This window comes from Pelodiscus sinensis, chromosome 32 (assembly GCF_052426305.1).
Source record: "Pelodiscus sinensis isolate ZL-2025 chromosome 32, ASM5242630v1, whole genome shotgun sequence".
In the NCBI taxonomy this organism is placed as follows: Eukaryota; Metazoa; Chordata; order Testudines; family Trionychidae; genus Pelodiscus; species Pelodiscus sinensis.
In genome coordinates this window covers 16,398,180-16,411,267 of record NC_143083.1, presented here as the reverse complement: position 1 = coordinate 16,411,267, position 13,088 = coordinate 16,398,180, and the positions used below count along the sequence as shown (strand labels likewise).

The window sequence follows — 13,088 nt, the reverse complement described above, 5'->3', positions numbered from 1 at the left end:
ATGCGTTGGAGCAGGGAATTGAAGTTTCATACAGGGAGTCAGTTGTCCTCATGCAAGGCACCCATATTTGGCCAAATTATAAGTCTCTAAATGTCTCCATTTGCACATGCTCAATAGAGACTTTAGAGTTTTGCAATTGTATTCGCTGAAAAGTCTGTCTACACTGAGCATCCTTCACCCTTTCACAACCCCTACGTGTGATCAATCTGCCTGCACCATCCTCACAATGTCACCGAGCCTGTTGTAGCCTGGGGTTGCAGGGGCTTGGACAGGACTTTCTGCAATTACTGCTCTCAACTGCTGGAGACCTGGTGTGCCAGGTTCAGTCACAGAGATGCCCTGGGGACTGCCACTTGATGTGCTGAGCCTGTTTTGCTACCTTATTGATCGCTCACCACCTAGTCCTACCAAACCAGACTTGCTAATCTCCTGCAGTGATGACACAATGCTGGGGTCACAAGCCACAGCACAGCAATACAGACACTGAGAGCCACTCAGCTCTGGGAAGGCTCATCCAAAAGATCTTGACACAGCAACCAGGTGCACAACTCCAATGAGACCAGAGCTCCAGATAAATCTTACTCTGTGTAAAGTTTTATACAGAGCAAGCTCACTTTCCCTGGCCCCTCTGTGACAGTTTCACCCCCTATGCTTTACAAAATTGACCTATGGACACAAATATGCATAACTGGAAGAGGCATTGAAGAACATATTTAATGTAACCTATCAGTCTTAATGTGTCAATCTGCTGGATCTGTATCTTATTTTGGTGTATGTGTCATTCTTGTATCTAAAATTAGAGATATGAACTATGGAATGGTTTATGGGTTTAAATGTCCAAATGAAAGACATCAAAGGTGTGTCCCTCAATGTCTGGGTGATCACCTGTAAATAGGGATGTTAAATATCGGTTAATTGAATAGTCAAGTAATGTCATGAATTCTTATTGGTTTGTTGACTATTCTATAGTTCCTGGGGGTGGGGCCAGTGCTCCAGCCTCACTCCCAAGAAGACCCCTGCCACTGTATTAGAGACAGCAGCATGGGGTGCCAGGTGGGAAATGGTCTAGGAAGGGAGCCAGTTTAAAATCTAGCTTGTGGACCTATGCTGTCGCCCTGTGCTGCTGCCTTTGATAAAGAGGTGGCGGTGCGGGATGGCAGCAGCCCCTGTCTAGGGGGTGGTCTGAGTTCCTGGATCCAGCGTGAGCCAGAATTGAGTTGAGCTGCTGACCAGCCTGCTAAAAAAAGTTACTGGCAAGTGGGAGGTGGAATGCATGTAGTCTAGCATTAACCTATAAGCTTTTGCTTAGTCAACTACACTTTTACATCCCTACCTGTAAACCGCCTCTTCTGTCCTTTAAAGCTAAGTAGGGGTGGTCATGTCTTCCTGAGACCAACCACAACAGATAGGGTTTGACCAGGTAATTTTCCATGGAAGGGGAGAATGTAACACAAAGAATTCCTGCTGAAAAATAAGGCAATTTAAGATGAAAAGATTTTCAGTCTGTCTTTGGCTGGCATATCACTCCCAAGAGAATGAACCAGAAACCCCAGGGAGGGGGAAAAAATATCTATCTATCTTCCTTGGCTTGGAGGTTTAGCTGAAATAAGAACAGTTTAGGGGTGAGTCTGTACTGAGATTTTAGTCTTAGAACTAGCTATGTATTTTCTGTTATTTTAAATTTGTAATCTACTTTGCCCTGCCTGTTTTCACTTGCAACCACTTAAATCCTATTGTTTGTACTTAATACAATCATTTATTTACTATCAAGCCCAGTGTAAATAATTGGTATCCCTGGGGGAGCAATCAGTGTGTACATCCTCCTTTCATTGTTAGAGAGCTTCTCTGAATGATTTATTTGGGATTCTGATTCCATTTGGGGGTTGGGTTCTCAGAAGCTGTGCCCTAAACTACATTTTCTTGAGACCTGAAGAGACTCCGTGTCTGTATTGCTCATTAGAGAGCAGCAGAGGGGGAGGAGAGGGGTTGATCTCAGCTTGGTGCCTTGGCTGGGGGAAAGACCAGGAGATCTGGCCCAGCAGGACAGGGTGGTGAGAAACCCCAGAGGGCAAGGAGGTACATGTTAGTGGCTTTGCCAGCACACCAGGAAGCACCCCAAGGGGTCTTCTGTGACCACACTCCATCATGCCCTCAATCCCAGGCCCCTTTACTGACAGCCTCAGATGTCATTAGCATCAGGTAGGGCGTTTGAGCTCAGGGAGCTGGATTGAGACCCACACACTCATGTAATGCAAACCGCCAAATGGGCTTTCAGGCCTGGATTCAATTGCTGGCTCTGGCCATAGTGTTCCTCAATGTGACCATGGACAAGGATCTGGGTCCAGTGCCTACTGCAATCAATGAGAATCTGTTCATTGACTTCACTGCCTTAATTTCTCTGTGCCTCTCTCCCTACCTTTAATATCAGCAATTCACAGACACTTACCTTCCTTCCTCCCCCTTCCCACCCCCCCGCATCCCCCTTCTGTTCTGCAATGTGATTGGTCCTTTTCATATTTGTTCATTTTTTTAATTGTATCCTTTGGTATATATGGTTGTGACTACTTTCTTCCACTATTTGATCTGAGGAAGTGGGTCTGGCCCACGAAAGCTCATCATCTAATAAACCATCTTGTTAGTCTTTAAAGTGCTACATTGTCCTGCATTTTGCTTCTGTGCCTCTGTCCTCCAATCAGTCAAACAGGGATTACAAGACTGCCTCTCCCACTGTTTGTCATCTTGTCTATCTAGACTATAAGCTCCATGGGGATAGGTTACTACTGCCTGCTCTGAAATGTACAGCACCCAGCACAAGAGAGTTGTTGCTAAACACTAATGAGGCTCATGTAAGGCTAATTAGCTGCTCACCCGGAGGTGGATTTGAACCTGCAGAATCCCCATGAAAGATTCCATTTAACCAGTCCCATCAAGCCAGCCAATGCCCCCTGGACATTGCACCCAGCTGCTCCCAGTGTGATAGCTTTATCCGATACAGTTCAGCGGCATTCATTCCATCTGTCACCAGCAACCACCACTGAAGCACACGCTATGATCACAAGCCAAAAAGGCCGGAACCTTTGTTCCAAAGAAGGGGGGGAAGCAGAGTGGACATCAGGTTCCCAGGAGGTTTATTTGCAGTGTTGAAACCAGATTCCAGCTAAGGTAATTTCATTCTCCAGATGTTTAAGTTTATTCACACACCCAGGCATGCATTCCTCTGTCTTCCCCAGCTTCCCGCCCTGTGGAGAGAGAGGTCTTTCAAAACACAAACGTTCTGCTGGACTTTCTCTGTGCAGTTTAAAGGGAGACTTGGCAGGGCAACAGTAACAAGAGCTAAGAAATTCAAGGTGCAGAGGGAGTGGAGCCAAGACAATAATTTAAAGGCCTGTGGTTTCAGGCTGCTGAGCTATCTGGCTTTCCACATGTCTCCATTCTGGCTCACTGTGAGGCCTATCCCGCCTGGATTTTATGTTTTCCTGTTCCTCCACAACTGATTTCAATAATTGGCAGCTGCCCTTGGAGCCTGTAATTTGCTAATTTGAGTTCATTGCTGCTCTGGTGATAATGTAGCCAGCTCACTCAACTGCAGTGCTTTGTGACCCCGGGGTGGAGGCATGACTGATTGGCTCAAAGCTAGGCCTCAATGCAGGGCTTGTGGCTTTCCAGGTCCTTCTGCCATTGTCGGGGCATGGAGAACGGGAGGTGAAAGGTTAGCTGAAGGAGACATAGGCACTCACAGGTCAGGGCTTTATGAGAAAACCAGCTGCACAGCTGCAGAGCTGGAAGTTAAGAATTCCTGAGGCTTAAACTTCCTGTGCTGCGCAGCCTGTAATAGCCTTTGCTTGTTAATGCTTTGTGATGTCAGGGCTTTGTGGTTTCTCTTTTTAAACGCTAACAGGTGGGGGCTGTCTGGGGTTTTGTTGCTGGGAACCTGGAGCCCAAAAAAAAAAAACACCAATCTGCTGTCTCCCATTGTCCTTAGAGGAGCTACTCTGGGAAGCCCAAAGATCCCTTGGTTAAAATGCATCTTTCCTTGGTTCGATGTGCTGGATAGCTATGTAACCAAGAAAGAGGTGTTCTTTTCCTGTTGCTTTCCCACATCCGGCCTGCTCCAGCCACCTGCAGGAAAGCAGCTGCCGCACACATGCACCCCTGTTCCTTCATGCATTCTCCAGTTTACTGCCTCCAGCTGAATTCCTCAAGGAGCTGCAAAAAGCTCTTCTTGGCCTCCTCAGGGGAAGGAAGGACCTACACAAGGAGAAGAGGGGTTCCTAACTGGAGTTCCTATTCAGAGGCTGCAGTTGATTAGTGAAGTAGATTCATCAGTTCTATTAATATCCACTTATACCCCCACCACTATAAGGCAGCCACCTCTGGAGTGAAGCATGGCAGTAGCTTAGCACAGGAAGTGACAAGTAAATGCATCCAGCTGCAGCTACAAAGCAGACTACGGCTAGACAGAATGTAATTGCTCAGGTTGGAATTTGGCCAGCATGCCTGGGACCAATCCCCCAGCCATCATGAAAACTGCTGCGAGCTCTTTACTGACCACAAGTGGCCAGGTGCCTCTTCTGAAGAATGGCACCTCCATCAGCAAGGTTATGGCCACAGGTGACTTGTGATAGCACCCAGCAGGTGCACTGCCCTCCTCATGCCCCCTCCCTGTTCCTCTAGGTGGCCCTCCATGCACCCCTCCCTCTGCAAGCACCAGTCATCTATGCCACTGACTGAGGCATTGATTCATCAGAATTGCCTTCATGACTTCCAGTGTGACAACCATCCTTATGAAAAAGGACAGCCTGTCCGTGGTGGGGAGAATAGCCCCTGTCAAAACCACTGGAATGAGGAGTACAGGGAACTGGGGGAAAAAATAAGGAGTTAGGAAAGTTTGGAAATTCATGGCCCTGCTTCTCGAGTGTCATGCAGCATCTCTCTGCTGAGCTCACTGGTGCAAAGTCAGGTTTTCCCCACTGAAGATCTGGCCCAAACAAATGTTTCTCCTACCTGAAGAAATGGCAAGCACAGGCAGCAGTTCAGAAATGTTAATCATGCTTTTTGATCTGTTGCCTCTTCTCGCCTCGCAGGCTGCAGCTCCTCCATAACCATCCTTCCCACTACAAGTTGGCTCCAGAACAATATGGCCTTCATTACCAAGCTGAGCTATACTATGTTGTATGGATACAGGCTTTCCCCAGGAATGTAACCCCTATGCATGGTGATAGTATTGTTTGCTAAGCACAGGTGTCAGGACCCTCAATGCTGGTGGTCAGTAAGGTTTCTTTTGAATATTTGAGGGTTTAAGAACCCCTAAAATGAAGATGATCTCCCACTGGGTTATAACACCTGCATAGGAAACCTGCCACAAAGACCATACAGTGATTATTACACCAGTGAGCAGAGGGATGTGAATGAAGGAATGAAACTGGAAAGAGAGAGGATGCAGCTTTTGATTATGCCCTGTGGTAGGGATTGTACAGGGAAAAGGACTTCTACTGCCTGAGCTAAAGAAGCCATTCCCTTAGCTGGTAGGAGTAGTAGGCTATTATCCTCAGTGTGCCCAGCCATAAGACAGGGATGCTAGTAACACTTTAACAAGACGACCTGTGGCACCTTTAAGACCAGATTTATTTGGGTATAAGCTTTTATGGGCAAAAACAACTTCATCAGATCCAAGTACCCATGAAAGCTTATGCCCAAATAAATCTGTTGGTCTTAAAGGTGCCACAGGACTCCTTGTTTTTGTAGACAGACTAACAGCTTCTCCAGTGACTATCAATGAATCTCAGACATTGTGCTCACTGCTGCATGTGGCTCAAATGGGATGGGCTCTGCCCAAGTTGCTCAGTCTTGATGATTTGAAGGAATCTCCAGGCATAGAACCAGGGGGCTATCTGGTAAAAGGCATAGAGAAGGGAGTGGGAGCAGGAAAGGAACAAGGCACTGGAGCTGGTACATTGGAGGGTTCAGGTGGGGGAGAACATGGTGTGAGATGAAGTCCAAGAGATAAGCTAGGGGGGGAAGGGAGTCTATGCAGGGGCTTTAAGAAACTAATGACCCATGTGCATGAGGCCATTCTCTTCAATGCCTCTTGCTGACTAGGCTAGATTGGTCTATTTCTGTCTCCATTTTTCTGCAGCAACTCCTTATAGATGGGAGAATGAAGCAAACCCCCTCTGACTAATCCCCATGTGCTGGTCCAGCACAGGAAACAGAGGTCTTCTCCTTTATCTCTATCCCTCCTGTTTTCTTGTCCCTTCCCCCATTCATCTCACACATACACACCTGTGCTCATTTGTATAGCAATCTCAGAGATCTTAGTGGGTGTTATAAATGTGTGGCTAGATAGATACTTAGGACTGTCATCTCAAGTAGAGGAATTCCAGGCAGGGCTCAGTTTGTCTGAGTTTGACCATTCAAGCAAAGCTTGTTTAAAAAACTAGGCAGAGCTGAATTAAAGACAAACAAAAGGATCCACAGGCAAGATCATGAAAAGAGGCCTGGACATGTCTGTTGGGGCCATGCATGGATGTGATGCCTGCTTTCTCCTGTTTCAGCGCAGCTTAAGTTGAACCAAAACGTGCCACCCAGAGAAAACTGCTGTCATGCAGTATCACTCCCTGTTAGGGAGAGAAGGACAGATAGTAGTTCTGTGGTGAAGGGAGGTTAGAGACAAGCAATAATGGATGAGTGAGTCCCGAGGGTTATGTCTAGACTGGCATGATTTTCCAGAAATGCTTTAACGGAAAAGTTTTCTGTTAAAAGCTTTTGCGGAATAGAGCATCTGGATTGGCACGGACGCTTTTCTGCAAAAAGTGCTTTTGTGGAAGAGCATCCGTGCCAATCTAGATGTGTTTTTCCGCAAAAAACGCCTGATCGCCATTTTCACGATTGGGGCTTTTTTGCGGAAAACAAATATCAGCTGTCTACACTGCCCCTTTTGCGCAAAAGGGACTTTTGCCTGAACGGGAGCAACATAGTATTTCTGCAAAAAGCACTGATTTTACAGTAGGAAGTCAGTGCTTTTGTAGAAATTCAAGTGGCCAGTGTAGACAGCTGGCAAGTTTTTCCAGAAAAGCGGCTGATTTTCCAGAAAAACTGGCCAGTCAAGACACAGCCATGGATAAAGGGGGTATGAGTTAGAATAACTTACCCAATGTCAGAGGCCTAGAATACAACTCTCATGTTGTCTAGGCCTCTGCTCTAACCACTAGACTACACTGGTTCCACAGTTAGTCTGGCTTTCCTGCCTATAAGGTGAGTGGGATAGGTCACAATCCCTACTTGGTTTCTGCATCAGCCAGGAATGCCAGTGCTGTCAAACAGCTGTCCCAGGGTTTCCACTAATCCTCAGCAGAACAAATGCAACCCTCCTGCTCCAAATGCCTTCCTTTAACCCTTTAATGCAAGAGCACAACATCATGCCACACTGCTCAGACAATAATTGGGGGTTTTGGTAAAAGGACAGGGGACCAAAATCAGCCTGGGCATGACCAGGCACAAGCCAATTTTAGTCTTGGGGCTGAAGAGTTAAAAATATTCCCTAAAATGCTAACAGATTGAGACAAAACAAGAGAACAGGCACTCGGGACAAGATGAATGCTGTGTCCATCAGTGCTAGCACAAACAGAGGCCAAGGTGCAGCACCACTTTGTGCAAGCAACACCTTCTTGAAGTATTCTTGCTGACCTGATCCCCATGTCCCACCTCAGCTTGCTCTAAAGGAAGATGTGAACTCAACATTTGTGGCAAGAGCATGGAGATCAAGTCCCTTGATGCTGCTCATTTGTATCCACTCAGCAGGAGTCAAAGGGGTCTTGGCAAGCATTTTGATTCACAGCAGCAAATACCATGTAGGAAGGAGGTAAATCTGATCCTTCATGTATAGGATGTTCTCACAGGAGAACTCTGCTCCAAAATCAATTTTCAGATAAGGCACAGAGGCTCCCTTTGCAAGAGGAAGTCCCTGGCAATCTAATGCCGCCTTCTGACCCCCTTGTATCAGCCTGGCTGATGTAAAGCAGCAGCAGGATAATGGTGAATCAGACTCCCAATGAGCAGGCAAGTTAGTGCAAGAGAGTCCAAAGTAGCATAGACTACAAAGGGCACAGTAATAGCTCATCTTCCCATTGACTTCAGTAGGAGTTGCACCCGAGTGAGAACTGAGTAAAGACTTCAGGGTTTGTTCCAATATGCATAGTCGTCATTTAGCCAACCACTACAATGCAGTCACCTCTGGGATGGAACAGCTGTTTGAAAGTTAAGCTGTAGACCCCAACAGTAAAGATCAACTCTGACTTGAAGCTCATTATACCATCTACGTCTACATCTACATGCAGGACAATGTAGCACTCTAAAGACTAACAAGATGGTTTATTAGATGATGAGCTTTCGTGGGCCAGACCCACTTCCTCAGATCAAATAGTGACTACTTTCTTCCACTATTTGATCTGAGGAAGTGGGTCTGGCCCACGAAAGCTCATCATCTAATAAGCCATCTTGTTAGTCTTTAAAGTGCTACATTGTCCTGCATTTTGCTTCAGCTACCCCAGACTAACACGGCTACATCTCTATCACTATTCTACATCTACATGGGCATGATTTTCCAGAAATTCTTTTAACGGAAAAGTTTTCCGTTAAAAGCATTTTTGGAAAAAGAGCGTCTAGATTGGCAGGATGCTTTTCCACAAAAAAGCCCCAGTTGCCATTTTCGCGATTGGGGCTTTTTTGCGGAAAAGAAATCTGTCTACACTGGCCCTTTTGCACAAAAGTCTTTCGGAAAAAGACTTTTGCCTGAACGGGAGCAGCATAGTATTTCCGCAAAAGCACTGACAGTCTTACATGAGATCATCTGCTTTTGTGGAAAAACTTGCCAGCTGTCTACACTGGCCGCTTGAATTTCCACAAAAGCTCTGACAATTTTGCACAAAGACTTGCCAGTCTAGACACAGCCACTATGTTTTGTTACGCTCTAAGATGCTACAAGACCTATTCGTTGCTTTTTAAATGTTTGACTTGAAGCTCTTTACCTGAGATAAGAACAGCTGCTTAGGGTAAGAATTTGCATGCAAGAAGTTGCTTATTTGAGTCAAACTAGCTAAGTGTTGTGTTCATTTTAATTTAGTAACTTACTTTGATCTAACTTTTCACTTACAGCCACTTAAATTCTACTTTTATACTTAATAAAAACACTTGTTTATTGTCAAGTCCAGTCCAGTGTAAATAATAGTTACTTGGGGAGGAAGCACACAGTTATGCTTTAGGACAAGATGTAAAGGAGAACGTATCCAAGGAAAGTCACGGTGGTTGTTTTATAGATGCTGGCATGTAATTATCCAAACAGATATCTGGCAGGGTTAACACCTGCTTTTGCCTAAAGTACCATGAGAGCTTGAAGGACCACAAGTGCTCAGGATTTCAATGTTATGTCGAATTCAAAAGACATCTGAGATCAACTCATGGGTATGTGTGAAAGTCAGAGCTGCAGGGTTTCTGGGACATTCAGAACCAGAGCACAATGTTCCCTCTAATATTGTCCATCCATGTGTGGAATACATTGTGTTTGGTGCACTAGTGCATATGCAGATGTGCACCACCAGTAGAAACATGCTGCCAGCTGTGGGTGCTCTGCTAATCAGCTGAGCAGCATTTGACTGTCTCCTGGGTGGCTGTCCAAGTATTCAGCTTACAGGGAATGCTGAGCATCTCAGAGGGAGCTGGGATCAGGTGTGGGAAAGGCAGCCAGGCAGTGGCTGGGGATTTACAGAGATTAACCTAAAATAAGTCTCAAAGGGGCAGCCATGTTAGTCTGTATCTGCAAAACCTAAGGAATTCTGTGGCATCTTAGAGACAAACAGATTTATTTGGGCACAAGCTTTTGTGGGTAAGCCCACTTTGCTGGATGCAGATTGTTAGTCTTTAAGGTACCACAGGACCCCTCATTGTTTTAAGCTAAGGCAGGGAGTTGAGGAAGAGTGAGGTGGGCCAGTGCAGGTTCTCAGCCTCTCTTGGCGCTCCCCCTGCTCCCAATATGCTATAAAAATCCACAGCCCACTTGTACTGCAACTGTTTCTCAGCATCTAAAAGCCAGGACCAGTGTGAGGAGGTAACAAGCAGGGCAGTTGCCTGGGGCTCCATGATATAGGGGTCCTGCAAAGCTCACTTGCTCAGGTTTAAGCTTCAGCCCCCCAGGTTTCAGCACCATGCAGCGGGCTTTGGCTTTCTGCCCTGGATCCCAGCAACTCTAATGCCTGACATGCTTGGCAGACTCCCTGAAACCTGCTTGTGGCCCCCCAGGGGATTCTGGACTCTTGTTTAAGAACCACTCGGCTAGTGCAGCAGTTCCCAACTGCCAGTCCACGGACCAGTGCCAGGCCACAAATTACTGGCTGCTGGAGCTGAAGCCAGTTCATGGTAGCTCGGGGGGCCAGGGCTGAGGTACACCCTGGCCCCCTGAGTCACTGCACAGCAGCCTGCTTTAGCTCCGGCAGCCACCACATGACGGGAGGCTACTGCAGCTGAAAATAACGGTTTGTGGCGGCCACTTGGCAGACTGGTAACATTGTATTTGCATATCCATCATTTGCAGAATGAAAATGCAACTTGCAAATACAATGCTACCAGTCTGCTAAAAGTCTGTGAATGGGTTTGCCGGTGTGCAGTAAAAAAAGGTTGGGAACCACTGGGCTAGTGGACTGAACCCAGACTTGGGAGCCAAGAGCTCTAACTCTACTGCTCTTCCACTGACTTACTGCAAGGAACTCATAGGCACCTCGCATGAGTTTGACAGAATTGGCTAATTTCTGCTTGCTTTTACTGTGGCATTAATCTGCAGTGACTACACCTTCAACTACTCCAGATTTTCATGAGTATGAAAGAGCAGAGTTGGGCCCAGAAGAGTCCAGAAAAATCACAACTGGGAGGCAATGTGGCCTAGTAGTTATTGGGGTTCTCTTCCTGACTCTGACATGCTGTATCCCTTGAGTAAGACTCTGACCTCTGTTTCTCCTCCCACCCTTTGTCTTTCTTTTCTATTTAGATTGTAATCTCTTTAGGGCCATGTATATCTCCCTGGGTTTGTAAATCAGACAGCACAAAGGGGCCCTGATGTTGGTAATGCAATTAATAATCATGAATTGCTTTCTAGTTCCTGCAGTTCATGCATTAAACTGGATTAAATTAATCCAGTATGAGCTATGCTTGTACACATTCTCTGAGGAGAAATTAAAACATTGAGACAATTTAGCCTCAAGCTATCTCTGCGCTTGTCCTCCCTTAGCTCATCTCCTACACCCAATCTCCCTAATGTTACCATCCTGGACATTTAAGGAGAGCTTATAAATACTGGAGCCATTTGTTTTCAGGTGGGCAACTCTCAGCCTAATGCCATCTGAAAGGAAAAAAAATCAGTCCAAGCCCTAGGAGCTGGGGCATGCAGGATGGCTCTGGGTTCCAGCTAAGCTGCAAGGGCCTCCTCTGGCTGTGAAACTCAAGGCTTGAGGATCAGCCTGACTTCACAAGAACAAAGAATAGCTTTAGGGGGCTTTATTTACCAAGTTCCCCTTGCAGAACTTTGGAAAATTTGTCTGGATTTAAGAAAACGTCTACAGTTTTTGAAGTGAGAGGTCCTTTACCGGAAGAGCGTAGTCTAGTGTCTGGCTAGGTCTAGATTGGCAAGATTTTGCGCAAAAGCAACGGGAGCAGCATAGCATTTCCGCAAGAACACTGACAATCTTACATGAGATCTGGCAGTTGCTTTTGTGGAAAAACTTGCCAGTCTAGACACAGCCAGGCAGATTTGACTGCGTATACCTGCATATACAAACATACCATGTTCTACCTGTATGCTCATGATTTATAGCAGTTTTTCTAAATGCTTGGAGTAGAAACAGTGGCTGATCCTAGAGACCAGATTTCTAATTGACAGCAGTCTCTGACATGAAAGTCCTCTGCATCCTCTCCTTAAACATATCCCTTCAAATGTGGCTTTTTCTTTCTTTCAGGTCATACTGAGAAATGGAAACTCTCCAGACAGCCCCACCAATAAATAAAATGCAGCACAAAGGGGAACCCCAGCACAGATGGGTGGATTTCCCCCCCCCCCCCTTCTTTACCTTGGAACAAGAGCAGTGAGTCCACTAGGTAGCATTGTGAAATATAAGAATCACCCAGCAGCTTCATTACTGTTCCAATGCAGGGAGTTCCTGTAATCACTGTTGGAGGTGAAAGAAAGGTCATAGTAAGATTTGAAGCACAAGTGACTGTAGGCAAATGGGAAGTATGTTCCCTAGGATTATGTTTGTGATTTGTTGCTGGCAACAGCTGGAGAGCAGGGGTGGGGACAAGGTGATGGAAGTTTGGAGTCCACCAGATTTTCTTTTTTGATGGAGTAACCATAAAAACACAGGCCTTCTGTCACACCTGTCCCTTGTAAATCTCACCACGCTTTTACAAACAGAAATTAATCAGACCTCATGACTGCTTCCACAAATTAGGCATCCTTATTACCATTTCCTAAATGGGGACTGCGAGGAGGTTCACTCACCACTGTAGCAGTGGTCTGCCATCTGTCTCCAGAATCAGCTCCTTCAGCTGGTGGGGTTTCCCCTCCTTCCTCCAGGCCACATCATCCTCTTCACCACACTGCCCTCCGGCAGTGCCCAAGTCAGTCTCTGAGCCCCCCTTCCAGGGGTTGTTGTTTCTCCACCAGGCCATTATGCAGGCCCTGCAGTCTGGGGGCTTGTTTGGCTAGAGCTCCCCTAGCCTAGCCCTAACTGCAGGGAGCCTCCTGCTTCCCCAACAGCCAGGCTCTTACTGGCCTTCCCTGGGAACAGCCGCCCATGCTCTTATATAGCTCCCAGCTGGGCCCTAATCCACTAAGGCAGCCCCAGCTGGGGCTAAACTCCCCAGCCCAGCTTCCGGCTGGGGTTTGCCCTTAAAGGGCCAGTGCAGGGCGAACGCCCTGTCACAGGGACACTGAAGCACAATATGATTAAGTGACTCAACAAGGTTCACACACTGAATTGGTAGCAGAGTCAAGAAGAGACACCCTTCTCTTCCCCCCCCCCCCCGCCCCGCCTCCTGAGATCCTG

The 13,088-nt window shown here is 46.6% G+C and overlaps 1 long non-coding RNA gene across 1 annotated transcript; it reads right to left on the bottom strand.

Moving 5' to 3' along the window:
- Nucleotides 1-2,965: 2,965 nt before the first annotated feature.
- Nucleotides 2,966-12,817, bottom strand: LOC102460482 (uncharacterized). The gene is made up of 3 exons (XR_331303.5): nucleotides 12,542-12,817; nucleotides 12,111-12,209; nucleotides 2,966-3,239 (listed from the first exon to the last, which is right to left on the bottom strand). It is a non-coding gene; the product is annotated as an uncharacterized LOC102460482 (long non-coding RNA).
- Nucleotides 12,818-13,088: the final 271 nt, after the last annotated feature.